This window comes from Lepidothrix coronata, unplaced genomic scaffold (assembly GCF_001604755.1).
Source record: "Lepidothrix coronata isolate B3197 unplaced genomic scaffold, Lepidothrix_coronata-1.0 Scaffold144, whole genome shotgun sequence".
NCBI lineage: Eukaryota > Metazoa > Chordata > Aves > Passeriformes > Pipridae > Lepidothrix > Lepidothrix coronata.
Genome location: NW_016690324.1, coordinates 494,695 through 502,649, shown reverse-complemented (window position 1 = coordinate 502,649; position 7,955 = coordinate 494,695). Strand labels below are relative to the sequence as shown.

Genomic DNA, 7,955 nt, shown 5'->3' with positions numbered 1-7,955 from the left:
ATGACATCCCCACCTCCCTCTGCAGCCCCCACAGCCCTTGGCAGCCCCCCAAGAGCGGCCCCACTGCCAAAGAAGAGGATGCTGGTGCTCAGGTACAGAAACTCGTGTGGCTTGAATGAAGAGAAGCAGAAGCCTGATGCCCCCAGTGATGTGATGTGCTGCAGTGACCAAAATAACAGCCTGGAAGTGAAGCCCTATTCCTACTTCCAGTCCATTTGTAGCGGACTGGAAGATCCAGTGGCTGGAAGTTCCTATGGTGATAGCAGCCATGTCCGTATGCAGGAGCGTGGCTCTTTGGAGAGCACTGCCTGGACCTCCACAGGGACATGTGTGAGATATATGGGCTGCAAGTGCTTCAGTCTTTCAGCCAAGAGCAGAGGAAGGCTCACGAGATGATGTGCACTTGAGCACGACATGGAGAAGGCCTTCACCTTCCAGGCCAGTCAGGACAAGGTGTGCAGCATCTGCATGGAAGTTGTGTAAGAGAAACCATCAGCCTTGGAGAGGAGGTTTGGGACATGTGCTCCTTGCCCTGCATTTGGCAATGGAGATGTGCCGAGCAGTTCAGGAAACCCATCATCAAGTCCTGCCCAGAGTGTCATGTTTGTCATTCAAGTTATATCCAGCTTTGTCATTCCCAGTGTGTACTGGGTAGAAGAGGAGGAGAAATAAAACGAGCAGACTAACACATTTAAGCAGAGAGTGGGGAAAAAGCCCTGCAAGTACTTTGAACAAGGGAAAGGAAAGGAAGTGTCTTTGGAAGGAAGTTTTGCAGGGAACAAAAGGGCTGAAGGAGGTAACGAGGCTCTGCAGAAATGTTAGGTTCTCTGAGCAATCACTCTGTATACTGAAATGCATAATTGGAACTGCTCTTTTCCAAACACAGTGACTGACTCTACACTATGGCAGGAGACCAGGGTCTTTGTTTCACTGTCAGTGGAGCTATTTCCATGTTCTGACTCATCCAGGGCTGTTTCTGCATGGGTAAAAGCAGCAGCACTTTGCAGCATTGTTCAAGCCCTCACAGGTGAAAACAATTATGAGGTAAAAGTTGCATCAGTCACATGGGGTTTTTCACCTTGTGGGTGTTGCCTCGTGTGTGCAGCTCTGGGTATGTTCACAGTATGACCATGCCTGTCATCCTGTTCTCCAGGACAGAGGGACACAAGTGACAGGAGGCCACAATCATCATGTCCAAACTTGCCTTTCCCCAAGGATCTGGTGCCTCGCAAATTGTCTCTCTCTGAGTCAACCTCAGGACTATTTCTTGTGCTGCCCAGCACCTTTCTGCCTCCCACCCCCATCCCTGTTGTGAGCGCAACAGTCACTTGCTTACCCCTTTTCATTTACAAACAAGCCCAAGAAACCTTCAGGCTGTGGCTGGACCTCCGCTCTTGGATCCAGTGGCACCGTTGGTCTCCAGAGGTCTCAGTCCACAGCCCCACTGAGGTGCCTGAGCAAACAGCTCTACCAGCAGACCAGCAACACAGGGGCAGCGCTCACTTCTCACTGTCCCTCAGGAAAACTTTAATTGCTACTTCTTCCACTTTGCCTTGAAGAACAGCACTTATACCATATTTCCTCGTGGATAGAAAGTATAGCTCTTTTTAGCTAGTTCTTTGTTCCAGCTTTGTCAAATCCTAGTTGAGTTGATCTTAAACTGCTGAGCCTTGCTTTCCTCTTCTGTGACACAGAACAAGTGCAGCACCCAGAGGCTTGTAAAACATGTCCTCTGTGCCAGCTGAACAGTGCTGCTGCAGCAAAAAGCATTGTCATTGAACACATGTTACAGTAATTGTGTTGTCATCAGTTGTGTATTGAGGAGGCAGACTTTACTTGGAAAGTGCTGTTAAATACTCAGCGAAAAGCAAATTTTGAATTCTCAGGGATAAATATTTATTCCAGGCTCTCAAAATTTAAGTAATGATTTCTGAATCCAGGTGTGGGAGGGTTTTTAATGGTGACAGTGCCTGTAATTCTCTGGCTGCATCTACTGCTTTCAATGTGGAGTATGAGTATTGACTGCAGAACGACCACAGGCTTTGCTCCACTGCATTTCTGAGTTGTTTGGACAAGAATGATTCTAAAGAAATATCAACATGGTTGTTTTCTGTTCCAAGGAAGCTAATTAAAAATAAGCAGTATTTAGCCAGTTTTTATTGTTGTCTTGTGCTTCCCTCCCTGATGATCGCTAAGATGTGCAAGGAAGGAGCTTCCTCTGCTGAAACCACTTTGGAAGAGGACAAGCTCTGGGCTGCAGCATCTGTGAACAGCCTGGAGAGGAGGACGGTGCACTCTGAGTGCAGGGCAAATTTACAATGTTGTGCACATACCCTGGCAAGCAGCAAGGCAGAAAAGTAAATTTAGGAGCAGAGCAGAGGTGATCTCGTAGGCAGAAGAGCCATCACAGCCAGATTAGGAAGCTAGAAAGCAACCTTTTGTCATGGCTTTTATGATCAGGTCATGTCTTCAGTAATTTGTGATCCACAGATATTAGTGGAGAGATTCATTTATCTTTTTTTAAACAAAATTCTTCCTCCACACACTTGTGACTCCTGTATTCAAGGGTCTCAAAACAGCTCATGTTCCTCAGAGATTCAGGTCTTTCCTGGGAAGCAACCCATAGCAAATATATTTGCAAGTAGTTCAGTCGGCCACAGAATGAGGAAAGCCAGTTTTCCTCACGGCCTCATGCCTGCTGCCTGTCTCTCTGCTGTCTAACAATTTGGCAGCTCACACAACTCTCTGCCTGCTGGGTTCTTGCACAAAACTTTTCAAACACAACATCACGGAGACCTTGACCCCTCTGATGAATTTTGTTGAGATTCATCAAGTGGTTTAAAAGCTCAGTGGGGCTTTCTACCCCCACTGGCACTTTTTGGATTTTGGAGCCAGGGGGCAAGAGGGTAATTGGTTTTCTAGGAAACTATATCTTAAAGTTACCTTTCACCACAGGACAGCCCAAAAGATGTCCCCTTTTCCTTAGATGCTCCTATGTGTCTTGTCCCCCACCTGGAACTTTTAACCCACTTCTTCACTACTGAAGACAAATCACAAGTCTGAGCTCTTGTTGAGACTTATCATTAACAAGCAGTAACTCTCATGGCATCAGCCACACGGGTGTCCTGTCAAATGGAAGAGCTGGGGCAGAATCTCCTTGTTCCCACCAGTGCACTCGTTACTGTTTTGTCTCTTCAAGTTCTGTTTCAAGTCACGGATTCCCCTTGCATCCTTATGGGGCCATTCCACACATGAATGAGCAGCTGCTTTCTGTTTCTCAGCACATATTTCCCCTTTGTTACAGTGTTCTTACCAGGTCTGGTCATGCCCCCATGTGTTCTGATATTTCTGGTATCCTGCACGGTTTTAGGAGAAATAAATGAATAATCTCCTTCCTTGCATGTACACCTTTCTCTGTGCCCACTCAAAAAACAGTCCTGTGGCAGAAATTCTCCTGTTCTGCCTTCAGATAACTGGTAACCTATGAAAGCAAGTTAAAAATGAGGTTTCATAACAGACTTTAATATAACATTGTTGCAGTGGCTGTAACGCAGCGCAGATTTGATGTTTTCAATCCAGAGTTGCAAGGGTGTGCACTCTTTCATCAGTCTATTTTGATTTTAAAATCCTTATGTCTGTTGTACTGCAGGCATTGGGATAGCTCAACCTGCTGGGTTAATAAACTGGCTCTTGGATGTCTGTAGTGCCCTTGTAACATCCAGGACTTCTTGAGTTTCATGGTTAGCACAATGCTATGCAGAGCTCATCCCTTCTATTTTGGGTCATTGTGCTAATAAATAGAAGTTAGATACTTTTGGCATTAACAAACAGGTGCAGCCCTACCATGTGCAAGGAAACAATTTGGGCTGGGACTTTCCAGCAGTATATTATCAGAGGGGACTGTAGAAACAAGTCAGCACTTGTTAGAAGGAAGCATAGGGATGTGACTTCATTCCTGGTTGTCATCCTACTTTACATTCCACAAAACCTCTCTAAGACAGTGGAGCTCTGAAGGCTGGAGGCAGCTTGACTGTGCATGCAAACTGTGCTGCTACAGGTCTGTTTCAGGGACCCTCCAGAGTGATGAATATGCCAAGTCACCCCAAGGTATTATATGAAAAGAGACCCTGGCACCGAGTCCTGCTTGCCAGAGACATGCAGACATTTAGAAATGCTGTCGTACAAACTGAGACACAGCTCCAAGTCCTTTTAATTCTTGCAGTCAACAGACAACTGCTGAATGTGATAAGGCAAGGATTTCAGCTCAAAATGGACTAGGGAACAGGGCGGAAGAGTAGAGAAACAGTAGATAGATACCAGGTAGGAGGTGCAAATGTTAAAGCTTTGATGTTTTCCCCTTCAGAGGAAAGAGCAGAGACGAGATTAGCAGCGTTGTGCTCAGTAATGGCATTATGCTGCTCAAAACACAAGGAGATGCAGTTGTTCTGAATTGTTGGGGTACTTAATTCTCCACTCAGTTGGTCTGTTTGAAACGAGATTAACATCCGAGACCAGGATTGCACCTTTTATACTTGACAAGTGGAGCTGGATTTTGTTTTCAGGTAAAGTGCCTCCTTGCTGGGGTGGCATTTCAGCACTTATCCCAGAGCAGCAGTGTGGTGTAAGCCAGCAGCTCCCACTGCAAGGGAAGCTGGAGGATTTCAGCAGTCCAGCAGTGATGCAATGCTCTCAGCATCCCAGACATACTCAGGCATGACATGGGACAGCACACCTGAGCCTCCTTAGTTTTCACATACACTGCGGAGTAGGAGAATGAACAAAACTCTGGAGGGACTCGTGTATTCTATATATCCCAGAACAGCTATAGTGGTATCTGAGCTCTTTCCAATGTAGCACTGAGTGATTCACATCTCTCCTGTTGCTCATCGTATCTCCAGGGGAAGATGTGAGTGCAAGGAGTGGTTTGTTCTGGTGGCTATCTCTTAAAAAATATGTATTTAATTATCTCATAGGAGGCAAGATTGAAAAACCAGTCTCAGTGCTTTGGGACCAGAAATTAATGGAATTTATCATGGATCCCAGGTACTGAGGGAGCTCATTTTGCATTCCCACCTCAGCTTTGAGAAGACTCTGCTGTTTCCCACCCATTTTATTAAGGTGACCAGCTGCGCTGGACCAGGAGAGGAGCTGTTGGCTCTTGCTCTCACTCCTGACACTGTGCTGCCCTTTGCTGTTTGTCCATGCTGGAGTGAAAAGTGCCTCCATAACTTCTGTCAGCCTTTCTGAGGAAGCTTTAATCAGGCAGGGGTGAGGACCAGCACTGCTGGGAGATGGTGAGGCTCAGTCTTCCTGAGGAATCTTACCCCCTCCCCAGCCCCAAGCTGACAGAGATGGGATCAGATTTCATCTGTGTAGAACAGTGACTCCACTGGGTTTGTGAGATATCCATCTTCAGGTATTCTTTTTAATCTCTTCACTTCAGTTTTTTCATCATTCAAACAGGGAGTGAGAAGCAGTGGTTTCAGAAAAATGTCATGAGTGTGCCATAGACAGACCATGCAGCATCTCAGGGCTCCACTGGGGTTTGTGCAAGCAAATAGTGAACACAACTTACAGACACTGGGAGAAAACTCAGAATCTGTTTCTTGAGGCATTTTTCTGGCTCACTGGGGAGAGGTCCAGCTAAACTAGGGACAACACCACATTATCCCTGATGTTCCTGGGGAAAGAAATGAGTAGGACAGAAATGTTTAGTTAAAGAAAATATATTCAGGACCCTATAAAATGTCAGACTTTGCCAAGGCTTCACCTTTAATGGCCACCAGCACTGTATTCAATCCTCTCTAATAGACTCTTACAGTGATATAGGGCCTCGGGGAACTTTTCCTAGTCCTTTAGACAGTGGTGAGTTTATTCTTTAAACATAAGATGTTTAGCTCCTTTTTTTTTTTTTTTATCCTGACACAATTTTCTAGATGGGTGCATTATCCATTGGAAGTTCTAGTGGGTTTTGGATACTTGCTGACATCCTATGCTGCTCTGTGATCAACTGTCAGTAAAGCTGGAGGTATTTCTTCCCGTGAGCTTTGAATGGTTAAGTTTCCATTTCCAAATCTGAACGAAATTAGAATTTTCAGTTTCAAAAGCTCTCCCCTTTCCTTTATCAGCAGTAAAGAAGAAATGGGAACGCTTGCCTAGCCTGTTCTGTACTGTTCATTATTTTACACAAATGTATCACCAGGTTTCTCTTCTCCTTCGTGAAGTCTCTACAGATAGGCTTTTTAACTATGCCTCTTCTCATAGCTTTCATTATTTTCAGTACCTAACATATAATACTTTTATGACTCGTTTAGTAGAAAACTGCATAAAGACCAAATTTCAGCTTAAAATATGAAGGTCACCTCTAAGCCTTGTTAACAATTTTATTGAAATAACTGGAATAGAGAGGTAATATGAATCATTGTTCCTCTTTTATTATTTAGGAAAAAAATGAATAAATGTCTAGAAAATGTTTTCTGTAACCTTTTAAAAAGAAATGTATTTCACTGGCTGTAAAATATGTGCTTGTTTGACTGCTGTGGAACAGATTGCTTGGATAGTAGCTCAGGAGCCAAAGCAATTTCAAAGAGAGATGGGCTCTGTTTTATAAACACAGAAATCCCAAGTGCTGTGTATGGCTAGAACAGCCTCACAGAGAAATTGAAATTTTTATGCTCCTAGAAGATTAAATGAGAGGTTGGTGGAATAACTAACTATTGGTTTAACAATGCTTTGTTTTGGATAAAACAAGAAGAGACCCTTTGCTGCCCAAATTAAATGTATCACTTTTGGTCCCTTTTCTTATTGGTTCTGTGCTGTGAGTTACCTGCTCGATAAAGTCAGCCACATTTAAGAGCCCAAGTTTTGTTTTGTAACTCCCACCCCTCCAAAACCCGTGTATATAACTAGAAACACTAAAAATGTTAACATTTCTGAGATTCCTGATGTTTGTTCTTGCAAACAGTTCCCAAACAGACCAGAATTCATCAGAAATACAAGAAGTTCATTTTTGCTTTTCCCCTGGTGCCATTTTAAAAATAGTAACATCTTTATTCCAACATCTCTGAGGGAAAGGGGCTCCTTTACCCCTTGACAGACAGACAGACGCTCCTTCTCTGTCTCCAGCCCTCCAGCTGCTGCAGTTACTGTCAGCACCAAGCCCCCCCGGGCAGAGTGTCCTGCAAGCTGGAGCTGATGGTGCAGAGCCACAGGGGCTGTTCCCCAGCGTGGTTTTACTCTCAGAGGAAAGCAAGACCCCCTCGCTGTAGTGTTTGAGGAAATCTCTGGGAGGCCTAAATTGACTTGGAAGGACCAATGGAAACTGTCCCTGGTGACTATTTGTGACAGCAGGTCCACCTGCACACCTCCCTCACCAGAGCAGGTCCCACGGGGGTTTAAGCCCTCCACCTCCACGGTGAACATGACCCACCAAAACCCTTGGCAGTGTGTTCCTCCTTGCTGACTTAATCTCACATGGCTTTTGTTTCAGGGGATGGGGTCATGAAACCTCCTGGAAGCTGATGCTGTTTGAGGGCTGACACGGAGAGGATGTCAAATTGCTCTCTGAAACGATGGCACAGCTCCATAGCACTCACACAGCAACATTGTGTTGATTGAATAGGAGCAGAGATGGAGCCTTGGAAGGCTTTGCAGATGAGGGAGTTGGAGCTGGATAAAACTAACAATAATCTATTAGTTTCTCATCTATTTAAGCAGGCTCTGAAGTCAGCTCTTCAGAAGTAAAGGCTGGTACCTGCTGCAGTTTTGTGTGCCTGCCTTTTGAACTCCTTCAAAGAGGCTCTTGTACTTTATCAGGGAAATGAAGAGGGAGATCCCTGTGTAATCTCCATCATTACTTTTCATTTCCTGATGTAATGATGCATAAAGTGTCCTGTGGGGAGAGAACCTTTCTCCCGTGTCACAGCAGGGGCTCCTTTGTAACCCTCCTCAGGCTT

The 7,955-nt window shown here is 44.9% G+C and overlaps 1 pseudogene; it reads left to right on the top strand.

Moving 5' to 3' along the window:
* On the top strand, positions 1-822 carry LOC108503669 (annotated as a pseudogene).
* Positions 823-7,955: the final 7,133 nt, after the last annotated feature.